The sequence below is a fragment of the Ochotona curzoniae genome, unplaced genomic scaffold, assembly GCF_017591425.1.
Source record: "Ochotona curzoniae isolate NIBS_2020 unplaced genomic scaffold, NIBS_Ocur_1.0 contig_64, whole genome shotgun sequence".
Taxonomy (NCBI): Eukaryota; Metazoa; Chordata; class Mammalia; order Lagomorpha; family Ochotonidae; genus Ochotona; species Ochotona curzoniae.
The window spans coordinates 32482231-32498708 of record NW_024466502.1 but is presented as its reverse complement, the minus strand read 5'-3'; positions in this window follow the sequence as shown (position 1 = coordinate 32498708).

Here is a 16478-nt window from a genome sequence, read left to right as displayed (position 1 = left end):
CCCCTGTCTACTAGTGCCTACTTGGCCTCTGTCACCCAAGGAATTCCAGGTGTCTGATTTTGTGAAGGCCCGATCCTTTGTTGTGGGCAAGGGAGTGAAGAGGTGGGTGACTGATCAGATATCCGTCTGTCTCTCTCCCTTCCACATATGCAGAAATAAATAAATAAATAAATAAACAAATAAACATTTTGAAAATGACTAACTTGTTTTTGCACATTAATATTTAGGTAATAGTTTAGTGCTAGTTATTAGACAGCTATGGGTTTCTTTTAAAAGCAATTTTAGCCAAGGGTGAAGTATAAAATAGAAGGATGCTTGATAATGATATAATAAAATATAGTTTTAGATTGGATTTTTCCTTATTGCCAAAGTCTATCAAACATTTCCTTATGTGTAAACAAGCAAAGCATATTCAGTGAAATTAGTCTCCAAAGTCTAACAAAGTTCTAATGTGCTGTACAAACAAGCTTGCAAAGAAAATTCACTCTGGCTTATTTTTAGAAAAATCTGTCATAAACTCTTTCTAAATTTTTAATGACCCATTTATTCATTTTCTTTCTATTTCAAATGGACAGAGATAAAAGCACAAATTTCCCACTCACTTATGCATTCCTAAAATGTCCATAAGAGCTGAGACTCAGCTGGGCCAAACACAGATGCCATGGGATTCAGTTCTTTTCTCCCACGTGGGTGGCAGGGAGCCAAGCACTCTACCCCTCAGCATCTGCTTAATTCTGGAATGAACACCAGCAGGACGCTGGCCTTGGAAACAGAAACAGGGCTCAAAGCCCTACCACTGCCCGGTAGGCTGCAGCTTTCTCAAGGGATTTCCTAACTATTTCTTGGAACACCCATCTTTCATTTACTCTAACGCTAAATTTCAGGTACACATACATTTGCTGAACCAGAAGATCAATTAGAGTTTACATTTTTTCTAATGATGTTCTGAAAAAATTTAGATATGCATGGCATTTAAAATATTTGAACCTATGCTGATAATTTCAGTATCTTAAACTTGTGTTTCTGGAAATCTATATCAAATTCTCATGAATTAGTTAGCAACCACTTAATTGTACCAATAAAACTTCACTGAGTGTGATATTTCTGTTTGGATCAGAACCATATCTGGAGTTTAGACATGCTATAATGAGTATAATTTAGTTTATTTGAAAAACCCTCTATCACACATGCACATACACGCATCATACAATGATGTCTTTGCAAAGATTTCAAAGTATTTTACTGGAAAGGTACGAGTCATTCAAACCCGAGGAATTCTGAAGAAGCTGTAGACATTGTTGAGCTGCAGTGAATCTTCTGAAGGCTGGGTTAGGCATGGGGTGAAAATGCGAAGCCCGCTGATGAGTGAAGTACAGGAAGTTGCGAGGTAGGGCTAGACATTTCTTTTTTTCAAATGCTAATAGTGTCTGGTACTTGTGTGGAGCTATGGTAAAATAAACATCAAGCTGACTTCTTGAAGAAATCAATAGCAACTCTTTTACAACCTCCAGTGCACATGTGCAGCTGGTCCTGTTGCTGCAGGCCTGCAATGTGAAAGACACTCTGTACTTCCCACCAAAAGGGCAAATACCCATTTGTGGCCACAAGAAATTTCTTGCCAGGTAGCCTCAGATAAGACTCATCAAAACTGCCTCTCTGGGAACTCCTGCTTTCAGTCCCTTGATGTGTAAGGCTTGGAAGTTGTACTTTCATCCTTGCAATAAGGAAATTAAAAAAAAAAAACATAAAAATAAACTGTAAAACTCACTATAAACTCATTACAGTGGCTAAAATCCATGAGAATGACAACTCTAGTTGCTAGTGCTAATGCAAAATAATAGGACTCTATTCACAGCTGGCGGAAGTGGAAATGAAACATTGTGTAACAGTGCTTGGTAGTTAGTTTTAATATCTTTTGTTATTGTTTTCATTAAGAAAAGCAGGTTACAAGTCCTGCAAAGTGATAGTGACAGTTCAAGAATATAGTGATACTCCCCTTTTATAAATATAGTTATACTCCTTTTAATTAACTTTGTACTCAAGGGTTTAATGTTCCACAAAACAAAACCAGTTAAAAAAAGTTAAGCATAATGTATCATCACTATCTCAAATAAATAAAGGAAAATCAACAGTTAGTTAGCAGGATAAAAACTTGAAGGTTCTCAACAATCCACTATTATACATAGTATAAATATATTAAACCCACAAATTAAAACATAAGATATTTTACACATTGGACAAAACAATGTTTAAAGTATGGTCCCTAAACCCAAACATAAATACACATTTAAATTTGCATATACCTACATAGAATCATTGGAATAAAGGATTGGTATCTAAGTATAAACAATAGGTTTTAAGGTTAAATCGTTATGAATTTTGTTTGCGTAAGATTTATAATACACAGGAGTATTACTTTTTTTAAGCATTTCTGAACCTAACAAATCTATAAAATGTATTAAACAAGGTTTGTAAAACAGGAAAATCAAATCAGCCAACTATAAAGGATTTACAATATGTAATGAATCATCATAAATCATTGATGAAATGTTTAAAACTTAGCTGATAAGCCAAAGGTCAAGTACTACAAATAATTTGTTTGTTTGTATGTACTCATAACAGGGAAATAGAAGATGATAAAAAAAATGTTATTAAGTTTCAGACACATTCTGTAAATTTCCTCTGTGAAAAACAAGTGAACATTTAAAATTAATTAAAACTAAAAGGCTGCAATACATTTGAAGACAAAATTTTACTGAATATTTGTAGCTGAAAATAAATGAGGTAAGAAACAAAAATAAATATGAAAGCAACCATTGAAGGAACACCACCAAGCAGGGCCCTGATGTATTTGTATTTAAAGACTTTTTCTGGCTCTAACATGCCAGCAAGTGCACTTAGAATACACAGCAATTATATTTCTTACTGCCCTGATTATCCGTTTTCTTTTAGTTTTTTTCACTCACATGGAAAGGAAAAAAAAATTACAGCAATTATCTGTTCATATTGTTTTTTTAATATTCTTCAATTTGGAAAACCAAAGTTTCTCAGTCTGTTCAAGGAGATTGCTCTTCTGTTCTTGATCTTACATTGTTGTAATGTCTCAAAATATTCCCATTGTCTTCTGCACAATTCTTTCAGTTACTACTATACTTCTCTGCAAAACAACTGTTAAATTATTCAGAGTTGGCTTTCCAAACTCTTTCTCCAGAAGATAAAAAAACATGGTTTGATATTAGGAAGGCTGAAAAGAACTAAGGTGAGGTAAGTTGAGGCCAAGTTCACTGAGCCTTTTAGCAGTGTCTGAGGACTTAGTGACCCGAACAGATCTTCCAGAGAATCATCCTGTGGGGCTGCTGGTAGGATGATTCTGTCATCAAGATTTGGCTGCGTTTATATGCTGAGTGCCCTGGATTTTCTTCCATTCCACCACCCCTTTTAAATGCTCTCTCAGTGATACATTCCTGAATGTCAGGTTTACATCTGCAGATACTTATCCCTGATACTCTTCAAACACATTCCTCACTTAGAAAAATATATATTTATTGGAAAGTCAGAGTTACACAGAGAAAGAGGAAATAGAGGTGGGTCATTTATCCGCTGGTTCCCTGAAATGGGTGGGGCTGGCCCTGGCCAAAGTCAGGGACAAAGAAGTTCTTCCAGGTCCCTCATACAGATAACAGAGGTCCTGGTACTGGGACAGTTTTACAGCTCTTTTCCCGGTCCGTTAGAAGGAGATGGACTGGAAACAGAGCAGTGAGGGCTTGGACCATTGCCTCTTTGTGATGCCTATGTGGCCATCTGTGGCTTTTACCTGTTATGCACACAAAGCTGGTTCCCCATCTCTCATTCTAAAACTTGTGAGTATTAATATGAATGAAATCTTGCTTTTATGTCATACCAAATTTTAATTCCATTTTTGTAATATTTTTAGCCTTTTCATTTAAAAACACTCTGTGATTTGTTTTCAAAGCACAGTTATTTAAAAGGTATAGTGATTCAGGTTGAACGAGGGCCAGGCTAGAACAATGCCAGGAATCCCCAACTTCTAGCTTTCCCATGTGTGTGGCAGAAACTAAAGGACTTGGATCGTGAGCTGCCATTTCACTGACACCTTATCAGGGGCTGATCCCAAGTGGAGTACAGAGGACTCGAACCTGCGCACTGGAAAGATGTGGGCATCACAAGCAGTCTCCTGTCTGTGACAAAACAGATACCTGCTCTTTCCTGTCTACATTTTAAAGGCAAAATGCATACATGAGAACCACAGATGGAGAACACATACTGAAAGAGTGAAAAATCTGTGTAATAAATGGAAACCAAATCTATTATTGATACAGATTCACCTTTTTTTGTAATTATTTGAGAAAATAGACGATCATTCTATGAAATCACAACATTCTTTAATGTATTGTTTTTTTATATATTACAAATCAATGAGGTATAAGTCATCAAATATAGACAGAGGTTTCTTTTTTATTAAACAAATGTATAAGCATAACATAATGCAATCTTTGCATATTCTAATATCAAATTCAAATTTGAGATAGAATTTTTTAAGAAGTCACATGAATGTGAATAGCTCATTATTGTTCGTTGCTAGACTGCATTTACTAAGTTACATCCAGTTCCATATTTGTAAATTTCCATTCTAGACCTTATGGGAGCTATTCATTTTAGGTGTTACATTAGGGAAATGACAAATAATATTCAAGCTAATAGTGATGAATATATGGTGTGCATACTAACAAACTAAATTTTAAATCACAAAAATCAAAAAGGTATTCAGATCACAGAAATTGTGCTATGGAAATCTTCATGTGTAAATGCATTATCTTATTTATTCCTTGCCGTTAAAAGTCTGCGAACAGGAGACCTCAAAAGACTTGAGCCTTTTACAGTGACAGCAATGTCCTGTGAGCATTTCCAGATGTCCTTAAATATTAACTATATGCATTAAATAATATGGGCTTTGTTGCCTAAGCATGCTTGAAAATGAATGTTTATTCATATATACTACTTAAATATATCTCATTAAAATATATATGCATACTTTATAGATAATATTTAGAATTTGTATTCTTCATAGCTGTCAGGATTCTTCCAGTCCTTCTCTTGAAGGCATATATTTGTTTTTGTTTCATAGATTATTGTTATTTACATTACCTACTGTTCTTTTTAAATATGTTTATGCAAATACATTTTCAAATATGAACTGTTATATCAGATATTATTGTATTTCTGGAAAGATATGTTCTTGATAGATTCTCCATTTCAATTTTTAATAAAATCATCGGACATGTCTATTCAGAGTACCATAGTTAAGAGAATGAATGTTCTTTCTAGTGTTTCTAAAATATCGCTATGCGAATCAATTTAACATAAGGATGGAGGAGAGTATGACACATTAACCTTCCTAGGACTTCTCAAGGTTTAAAGAGATCTTTGTTCGGAAACGTTCTGCTTTCACTCACATGATATGATTTCCAAATGTGAATATCACTTTGAGTGGGTTGGTACATATATCACAGTAAGCTTGGCTTACTGAAAAATTTTTAAAAAGGATAATAGAAATCACTCCCATCATCTTAGGACGGTATGTCTCAGTAAATGTCATTCCCTTAGGACTGGGCAAGGCTCCCAATGATTTGTCTTCTCTGTCCCGGCTCAGTGATTCTCTTCGACCTTGGGGCACACCTGTCCCAAATTGTGCTCTGAGTTCACAAGAACTCACGGGAGCAGCCCGAAGTGTCACGTTAGCAACTAACTCAGAAGCGACCATTATCTTTGCTTCCACGCAAAGTTACATGGTTAAAATTAGCAATAATCACCAAATCTCATAAATGAAGAAAGTGATTCTTCCACATGCCCAGATAGAAAATGTATCCAGTAATAACACCAAAAAGGTCCTCTAATTCCAAAATGTATAGAACAGACACCAAGTTCAATGTTCAGTTTTCTTCATGGGGGGGAGGGTTATGGGAGGGGTGGTGGAATCCCAGTACCTATAAAACTGTGTCACATAATACAATGTTATTAAAATAAATAAATAAAATAACATAAAATAAATTTTAAAGAATTTATTTATTATTTAGGGAAATTTATTCAGAAGTGGAATAAGAAGGATATAACCTAATAAAAACAAATCCATCTCAATATAAGCTGGTCATGATTTACTGTTTCAAAATATGATAAAAATAAAATTGCAATTAAAGCAAATATGTTAATTTTTAAAGATGTATTTGAAAGCAGAGAGACAGGGAGAGTAAGAGAGAGAAAGAGAAAGAGAGAGAAGAGACAGAGACAATTTTTTTTTCCGGCTAGTTTGCTCCCTAAATAGGGCAGAAAACCAAACAGAAACCAGAACCATCAGGAGCTTCCGAGTGTTACATGTGACTGGCAGGTTCCAGGTATTTCGACCATCTTTCACTGTGTTTTCCTTGCACATTAGCAAGGAGATGGATCTGAGGTGTAACAGCTGGAGCTTGAACTGGTGTTGCTATGGACTGTCAGCATGGCAGATGGAAACATAAATCAGCCCCTACAAATAAGTTTTTAAGAACAGGGCCTGGCGCGGTGGCGCAAGTGGTTAAAGGTCCTCGCCTTGCACGCCCGGGATCCCATATGGGCGCCGGTTCTAATCCCGGCAGCCCCACTTCCCTTCCAGCTCCCTGCCTGTGGCCCAGGAAAGCAGTGGAGGACAGCCCAAAGCTTTGGGAACCTGCACCCGCGTGGGAGACCCGGAAGAGGCTCCTGGCTTCGGATTGGCATAGTATTGGCCCGTTGCGCTCACTTGGGGAGTGAATCATCGGACGGAAGATCTTCCTCTCTGTCTCTCCTCTCTGTATATCCGCTTTTCCAATGAAAAAATAATAAAAATAAAAATCTTAAAAAAAAAAAGTTTTTAAGAACAAATGAGGGTCCGGTGCGATACCTTAGCGGTTAAAGTCCTCGCCTTGAATACACTGGGATCCCATCTGGGGGCAGGTTCTAATCCTGGAGGCGCAGCTCCCCATACAGCTCCCTGGTTGTGGTCTGGGAAAGCAGTCGAAGACAGCCCAAAGCCTTGGGACCCTGCACGCGCGTGAGAGACCTAGAGAAAGAATCCAGGCTCCTGGGTTTGGATCGGCGCAGCACCAGCCGTTGTGGTCACTTGGGTGTGAATCATCAGACAGAAGATCTTCCTCTCTGTCTCGCCTTTTCTCCATATATCTGACTTTGCAATAAATTAATAAATAAATAGATCTAAAAAAAATATTTCATGAACTCAATTCAGTTTTCTACACTCAAGATGTTGCTTTATTTATAGTTTTAAATTTATGTTCCCACTCAGCTTTGTCTTGGTTGGTCTGTGGATGACACAGCTGGGGGCTTGGGGTCTGCCAGCCCAGATTGGTGGTGTGACAATGGAATTCATGTGTAAGTTGTGCCCCCTCATTGGAAAAGATGGAGCAGTGGGCGGCTGGCACAGAGGCACTTGGGGGACATGACAGTCCATTAGGGCCTGCAGAGGACATCTGATACATAGCAGAGAAAGGAGGGCAGAACAAATTGGACAATTACCCCAAACTACAATAACTATCTGAGTGAGTGGAAACTCCAAGGCTGACTGTGTCAGCCAATGGGTACTGCAAGATCTTTAGCCCTTCGATTGTGGAAATCCAAGATATTCCTCTCTGTATATCTGACTTTCTAATGAAAAATATTTTGAATAAATAATAAATCTCATGTCAATTAGCATCTGTTCTATTCTTTGTAATATGGCAGTCTCTTTTTAGTATATCTATGTGGCCTCACCTAGCCACTATTTTAAGAAACTTTCTTTTAAATATTCACAGGAAAAAGCTTTACTGAATTCTCTGTGGCTCCTCACCCTTCACAGCTCCCTCTGCATGGCTCTCTTGCCAGCTCTGACATTTAAGCTTTAGGGCTCCTATTTATTTTAAAATTCAGAGTTTTATTTGCTGTTACTCATCCAGTAGAATAAACAGATTAATCTTAATTTTCACCTCTCATTAATTATAACTGTGTTCTGTGTTGTGGCTATTGCTACAAACAGTTGCATATATTTCAGCATGGTTGTTTATATGGGGTGCTAATCCAATACCACTTCCTCTAGCCTTACTGCAATTTGACATCCCATTAGATGCAATTTGGTGCCTTTGTAAGAAACTTACAGTCAAGTTAACTGCAAATTCAAGTGTGCTTGTTAACAAAGCATGTAAATTGATTATTAATATAATTTCACTATAATACATATTAAATATGAGCCAGAGAGAGGTCTTCCATACTTGAGGTCACTCTTGAAATGCCACAATGTCCATTTGACTGAAAGCAAAACCAAGCAGGAGCTTCTTCCAAGTCTCCCTGTGCATACAGGGTCCAGGCATTTGCACCATCTTTCACTGATTTTCCAGGTACATTCGCAGGGATGTGGAGTGGTCAGCAATCAAACCAGCAATCTTAAGAAATGACGGAGTTACAAGTGGTGGCTTAACTCTCTATGGCATGATGTGCACCCTAAAATTTACAGTGCTTCATTTTACATTTTCCTTCAGTACAAGCAAATCAAATGGCACTCTAGTCAATTTGTCAATCCTAAACTCTCATATCACTGACATAAACACATTTTTCAAGTAGTGTGACAAATGCCATGCATTTTACAATCACAGGACATGGGGATGTTACAGCCTGTAGGAATGATATTTTAATTCATAAGTAGTAATTTGATTCACCTACGAAGTCACTAAAATCTTTAATAGAACTTGCTCCATCATTATTATTCATTATTCATAAGTGATCTAAATGGAATTAATGTCTTAGAAAGGTTAGCATACAGATAAATCCATGCCCAAAGAATTTATAATTCTAAAACCCCTTCAACAACCTCCCTGACACCCAACCCCTGGGTACTCATTAAAATAAGACAGTTTGTGAGAATTATTCCATCTGACATTAATAGTATAAAGAAGTTCAACTAAACAAAAGTTATAATATCACCCAGAGTGTACTTTTTACTTTTGAAAATAAAAATTACAGGACTCTAAGGTATCTAAATTAAAATCTTTGGTTTTAATTATATTTTAAACATGTAAATATTAACTGACTGATTTCACTTAGCTGAAAGGTAACATATCAATCATAGTATGCCAGTTTTCAAACATATAGCAACCCCAGGAGTATATGGAGACAGACTAAGTCCTTCTTATTTGAACAATTGGGCTGGAGCACATGAATTTGATTTCAGTTCGAACTTTGTGAGAATACATGAACAAGTGTCCTGTTCCCTAATATACTCACTGGCCACTTGTCGTAGACTCGTTAGCTTTGTCATTTTGTTACACCTATAGTCAGAAGTAGAGATGAGGAGTCAGGACAGTTCAAACATTTACATAAATTAAAATATTTAATTGACTTTGAAATCACTGCAGCTTTATGTACAACTCAACTTTGAGAGTACGGCCAAATGAACAACTGTTTATATTTAATATTAATGAATGGAGAAGTCTTATCTCAATTTGGCTCTATTAAATGAGCATTCCTACTTAATTCTGTAGTAATGGAGACTAATATGAACTCATTTTAAAATGTATAACTGGATGTCTACTTTTTTATTGTGACATGAAAAATGTTATCTTCCATGAAAATCGGAAGCCATCTTTTATGAATTACAAAGATAACCCAGAATGATCTTAGTCTGTAGGTTTAAAGAGACCTTTAGCCCTCTGCCATTAAGGACCTGAAGAATGCATTCATCCAGAGCCTTCCAGTGAGAAGGTGGAGAAGTCAGGGAGAAGTTATAGGTGCTTGAAACTCACTGTACAAAGATTGATTCACTCTTCTGATCAGATAAATTGGGACTGAAACCAACTGCAGTCACAAATTTATACTCAGATAATACAAGGATGTGAGAAAGGACAGATGTAGATCAGCATATGCTACTTTACTTTTTTTTTTCAAAAAAGATATAATTTTAATTTGGTGTTAACTTCCAGACACCAATTTTGTCCCATTTATTTCTTACAAATTGCAAAATTATTGAGCTAAGGTCAGAATACTTGCCTAAGGGATGCTTGGGTGATAGAGGAAGATTTAGAACTGATGATATTGGAGAGTGGATTAAAGCAACTTACAAATCAGTTGGCAGTATTTGTTTAGATGATTTTTTTATTATGTTATATTTGTAAGTCTGTGGTAAAACATACAAAGTAATTACAAGGGTTAATTTGAAAAAATAATGCATTAAGCTTCCACTTGTTATACTTGCATCCCATATCAAAATGGTACTTTGTAGCCTAGCTGCTCTACTCCCAGCCATAGGAAAGCAGAAGATGGCCCAAGCAGTTGAGTACAGACACCCACTTGACAGACCACAGTGAATTTTGAGGCTGCTGGCTTCAGCTGGCTCAACTATGGATATTCCAGAATTAACCAGTGAATAGAAAATTCTCCTCTCTCTTTCAAATAGATTAACAAATTGTTAAAAATACAATCTAGAGAGAGTCCATCACCATGGTTCATTGGGTAAATCCCCACATTGCAAGTACCAAGATCTTGTATGTCTGCCAGTCAGTAATGCAGCTGCTCCACTTACCATTGAGGTCTCTGCTTGTGATCTGGGAAAGCAATAATGGATGACCCAAGCCTTGGAACCCTGCACTTACATGAAAGACTGGAAAAAGTGATCCTTAACCTTGACTCTCAATATAATTACTAGAGACACATTAAAAATGTTATTGCCTCAGCTCTGCCTCCAGAGATACTGAGACACTTGATATTCGGAAGATTGCTTTTATGGGGACTTAGAATTTTATAAGTATCCATGGTGATACAGAGTCAAGGTTAAGGATCACTTCTCCAATACTTCTTTTAACCTAGATGAAAACATCACCCCACTTAACCATCTTAACCAACTTAACCATCCATAAGATAAAGTTTTATCATTTGCCTGGTATTAAAGTTTTGGTAAACATGCATAATAGAATTCAAAAATTAAAATTCGGATCCAAACAACATATACCAAAAACACTAATTTGTCAACATTGTATACGAACAATCCATCCCTAAATAATCATTTGGCAAGAATTTAGAATTAATTAAATTTATGTTTGTTCATTCAAATTTTCTTGTTCTGTTTTGCTTGTAACTCTATTCACATGGTGAGAGCTTACAAGCATTCCTTGTGTCGCAAGAGACATGTCTGTGACTTCCCTCTCTTATCACTTTATTCAGCCTGTGTTTTTTCATATAGAGGATGCCAAACTCTATGTGGACCTATGATGGCTCCAGGGACACAGGCTTTCTGCTTGTATCCTTTGGACAGATCATGTTTCCAAAAATACCAAAATGTCTGGAGCTGAGTCACTCCAAAGACAGGACCACGAGCCTCCTCTATGTCCCCCCAGAGGAATGTAGGATCCCTCGACTTTGAACCGTGCTTTACTGATTTGCCAGGACATTAGCTCAATCAGAAGTGAAGCAGCTGGAACACAAATCAAAAGCAATACAGAATGCAGGCACTACAGGCAGAAGCTTAGCCTCACACACCATGGCAGCAGCTCCAGAATTTACTCTTTACGATCTATAGAAACTTCTAGACAATCTACTTTCAAAGACTATCATCTTCAAGGATGCCCCATGCCATCATTGAAGATATTGTCTTTTATTTCTGCTTTAGCCTCTGTATCTTTGAATAAACTATCTGTGCTTTAATACTCTTTCTATTCCATACTCCTTATATTCCTTTGATAGAAAAATAGGAACCAAGCAGAAAAATAAATAATTGCAAATAACTGAATATGGCTTCAGCACAATGGTATACAGAAGCCTTTGTAGCACAGAGTGGAATCATTGTTACAGAAAAATGGGTTAAGACAAGCATCTGTGACACCAGCATCTGGTAGGCGCAGCAGTTTGAGTCCTGTATGCTCTCCTTCTGAGCCAGCTCCCTGCTAAAGCGCCTGGGGAAGCAGTGAATGCTGGACTGAGTCATTAGTCCTCTGTCACCCACACGGGACACCCAGGTGGTGTTGCACGTTACTGACTTTGGCCTTGCCCCATCTTAGCTTGATGTGAATATGTGGAAAAATAAGCCCTGGCCAGAAGATGTCATTCTCATCATTCTTACTCTTATTCCCTGCTCCCTATGCATAACTCTGTCTAGTATGTGATAATTACCATAGCTCATCTGTGTCTATTTTTTTTTGTTAAAAATTTGGATAATAGTGATCATTAAAAACATTAGTTGGCTTTTGTACTGCTTATAGTAATCAGGAGTAAAAGTCACCATTATTTCTTATGAATGATTATAAAAGTATAAATAGCAATACTAATGCAGACAGCAATGTGAAAATGGGAGGCTCCCTTTCCTGTGATACAGGTGTTGACTGCATAGAACAAGTTTAAGAGAACTCCCCTTAATTTTTCAATATATTAATGGACTTGATAACTCTTTTGTATTCTAAGAATACCACTTCGTTTTCCCTTGGTTGAAGATCGTGAATGGAGAGATACAAATAAGTTAGAATAGACTGTGATTCCCAGGTTTTCTTTCTGATAAAATGTATGAAAAAACATAATTACACAGAGTGGCAATATAAAATTACAAATTAATTTGCATAATAAACATTGGGATATAGCCAGTCTATTACCTCTAATTCAAAATAGTTTTAAATGTAAATGCATCAGATAATTGTATACAGTTTGATCTCTGAAGGGAATTAGTTGTTTCTCCAACTAATTAGTCATTGTCGGCCTAGAAAGACCTTTTTCTTTTAGTCATTTGCAAAGTTGTTGTTCATTAGCAGCTAATAATTGAGGTGATATGTGTTCAATACCCTGTGAGCCACTTTTACAATATGTCCAGGTACGAATTCCCAGGGTATTCTGTAATCTTAATTCTCCTTGACAACTATATGATGTAATATTTTTTTTTTATTTTTTTTTTATTTTTTTTTTATTGTTGCTTACATTGTATTATGTAGTACAGTTTTATAGGCGCTGGGGATTCCCCCCACCCCTCCAATACCCCTCCCCCCATGGTGGATTCCTCCACCTTGTTGCATAACCATAGTTCAAGTTCAGTTGAGATTCATTGCTTGCAAACACATGCCTAGCATGAAGTTCAGCGTCTTATTGTCCAGATAAGTTCAGTGGCCTCTTGGGGAGACCTTCTCTGGTCTGAAGATAGGTCTAACAGAGTAAAGATTCGGTCAGTTAAAAGCCCCAACAAGGCCTCAGTATCAATATACAACATTATGGAATTAATTGACATAGTATTGGGTAAACAATATGTTAAAAATAATGCAAGTTCCATTCTTCTGCTATATAATATAAAACTGATCTCTAAAGCTTTCATAATGACAATTGTGATAAATTATCAATATTACATATATAATTTTGCTCTAATTAAAATTAGCCTACACCAATTCTGAACATGTGTTTCTGTGTGAGAGCAAGGTATGGAGACAAAGAGAAAGATTTCATGAGAAAAAAAAAAGATGTAAGAATACTCAGTGGATTGCCTGAAATTTTTTTTTATGTGACGTATACTTATTGCACAGGACACAAACATGTTCTAATAGTCCTTTTGGTTATAATTAAATTTGTGCAGACACAAGCATGGATTTATATAGAAAAGAAACAAGAAAATTGATATTAAACATTTTATATTAATTGTAGGATTATTAAATATCAAGAGAATATTTACTGGTAGATCTGAATTCACAGTGTAAAATAACAGTTATAAACTTTATTTAGTTACATCTTTTATCTTTAATGACAAATTTTATTTATGTGAAATGTTAGCAACAAAGAGAGGTACCTAGAAGAATGAAAGGTCTTCTATCCATTGATTTACTGCTTACATGGCCCTAGGAGCCCAAGTTGAACAGGATGAAGACAGAAGCCTGGACCTCCACCTGGTTTAAGCCCTGGATGGCAAGAGTCTGTTCTTGGCGTTATACTTTGGGATTTTCTTTGTGTTGGTTTTGCCTTTTGGTTTGTGGAGGGACTTTTGCTTTGACCTTAACTTATCTTTGTCCAATTCTGTTTATCAAGTTACCTTCTATAATATATTGTGAGGCTTCCATAGTTTTAGGCTTTAAGTTTAGCTCATTCACCTCTAGCCTATTTTCACGTTACAAAAGTCTGAATCAAGATCCATTTTGCATTGCTCTTATAGAACTATATAATTCTTAAAAATCTGTTGGACAGTCCTTTATGTGTTCACTTGCATTGTTAGACTTGTCAAAGGAAAAATAAAAACAATTCTTATATGTGCTGGTGTATTTTTAAATTTTTGCACTTAACGCTGTTTACCTTTCTGAAAACAACAAGATGTATTTAATAATTCAGATTATTATGTCTTCAAATATGTTCCTTTATCAAATTATTTATGTAGGGTAAACAAATGCTGTGTATTTCACAATGCATGCTTGGCAGTATAATCATAGTTCCTACCCTACCTTGCTTCTGACCCATGGCCACCGCCCATCATTCTCTTTCCTTACATTTAACTTAATTTTTACAAGAACATACTTTCAGTTCACATCAAAATCACAGGTTCAGCACGCCACTAGATTAGTAATTAAACAAATAAAAGTTGAAAGAAAGAAGCATTATTTCTCAAGTGTATAAATATTGCAAACAATAATCAAAACTTAAAATGACAATTTTGCTTACAATGTATGTTATTTGTCACAGATCAGGCAAAACATTTGATATATTTCTTCTTGGGTCTGGCTTAGTTCACTAAACAATTGTTTCCAGTTGTACCCATTCTACTGCAAATAATTTCACTTTTTTTTTCCGGATTGAGTAACAGTTCAAAAGTATTTTTACACAACATTTTCTTTCATCATTTTTCAAATATATTTTTATAAAGTGTAAAAGTTTCACCTAGCAGTAAAGTCTGAGGGGATTTAGTATATACCATGTTCTCTTTATCCAAGCATGAGTGCAAATCAGTATTAATTGTACACCTTGGCTACTGTGAATTGACTTGATTTAAATATGGGAATACAAATAACTTTTATAGGCTAATTTCATCTCTTAAGGGTAAATTCCAAGGAGTGCAGTGACAAGGTCAAATTGAAATTTTTTTTTTTCAGATCTTTGAGGAATTTCCATAATGTCTTCCATATATACTCATTGGTACTTGTACCAGTTGAGTACTTTTTTCTCTGCATCATTTATTGTGTTTGATTTCTATATGATAACCATTCTAATACAAAGAGGTGAAACTGCATTGTATTTTTACTTATTTACTCATTTTTTGAATTTTCCACATGATTAGGAGTTCTGAGCATGTTTCATTTCTGTTGGTCATCTGAGTTTTATTCATTGAAAAAAGCCCATTCATTCTATTTTCCCATTTTTTTAAGATCTCTTTATTTTTATTACAAAGTCAGATATACAAAAAGAAGGAGAAACAGAGAGGAAGATCTTCCTTCCGATGATTCACTCCCCAAGTGACGGCAACGGCCGGTACTGCGGCAATCTGAAGCTAGGAGCCAGAAGCTCTTCCAGGTCTCCCATGCAGGTGCAGGATCCAAGGCTTTGGGCCATTCTCGACTACTTTCCCAGGCCACAAGTAGGGAGCTGGATGGGAAGTTAGAACCGGAGCCTCTATGGAATCCTGGTGCGTTCAAGGTGAGGAATTTAGCCTCTAGGCTACCACGCTGGGCCCTGCTTTCCCATTTCTTAAGAGGATTGCTTTAATGTTGAATTTTTTGTGTTCCTTATAGATTCTGAATATGAATCCTCTATCAATTGTATAATTTGCGAATATTTTCTGCCATTCTTCTGATTACCTCATTCACATTGTTGACAGTTTCCTTTCCAGTGCAGAAACGTGTTAGCTTGGTATAATCCTGTTTGTCTACTTTTCCTCTATATCTGGGTTTCTCTAAAGAATCTCTACCTATGACAATATCTTGTAGTGCACCCAATTTTTTCTCCTAGTTACTTGCAGGTATCAGATCATAGATTTACATGCTTGATTCATTAAGAGTTCATTTTTGTTTATGGTGTAGGTTACAGTTCATGTGCTATACTTCTGCACATATAGATCCAATTTTCCAGGCTCCATTGGAGAAAGAGTCCATCCTTTCTCCATGAATCAATTCAGGTTTGCCTGTCAATAATTAGCTGGCTGTTCACGTTGGTTCATTTCCAGAATTTCAAGTCTGGAACATTGATCTTCGTATCTGTTATTGGTCCGGTAACAGGCTAGCTTGATTCAAACTCTTCTGCATTCTGTTTTGAAATGTGATGTTGTGACGCTCCAGCTTTTTGTTGTTGCTGAAGGTTGCTTTAGCTGTTTGGGGTTTCTCGTGTTGCTGTAATAATTTTCGAATCATTTTTTGAGGTTTGAGAAAAATGTACATTCAATAGCACTGAAAGTCACTTCAATAGAACGAAGTCTTTAAAATGCTTTTGGTGTAATGGGTATGTTTTTAATGATGTTCAATGTAACA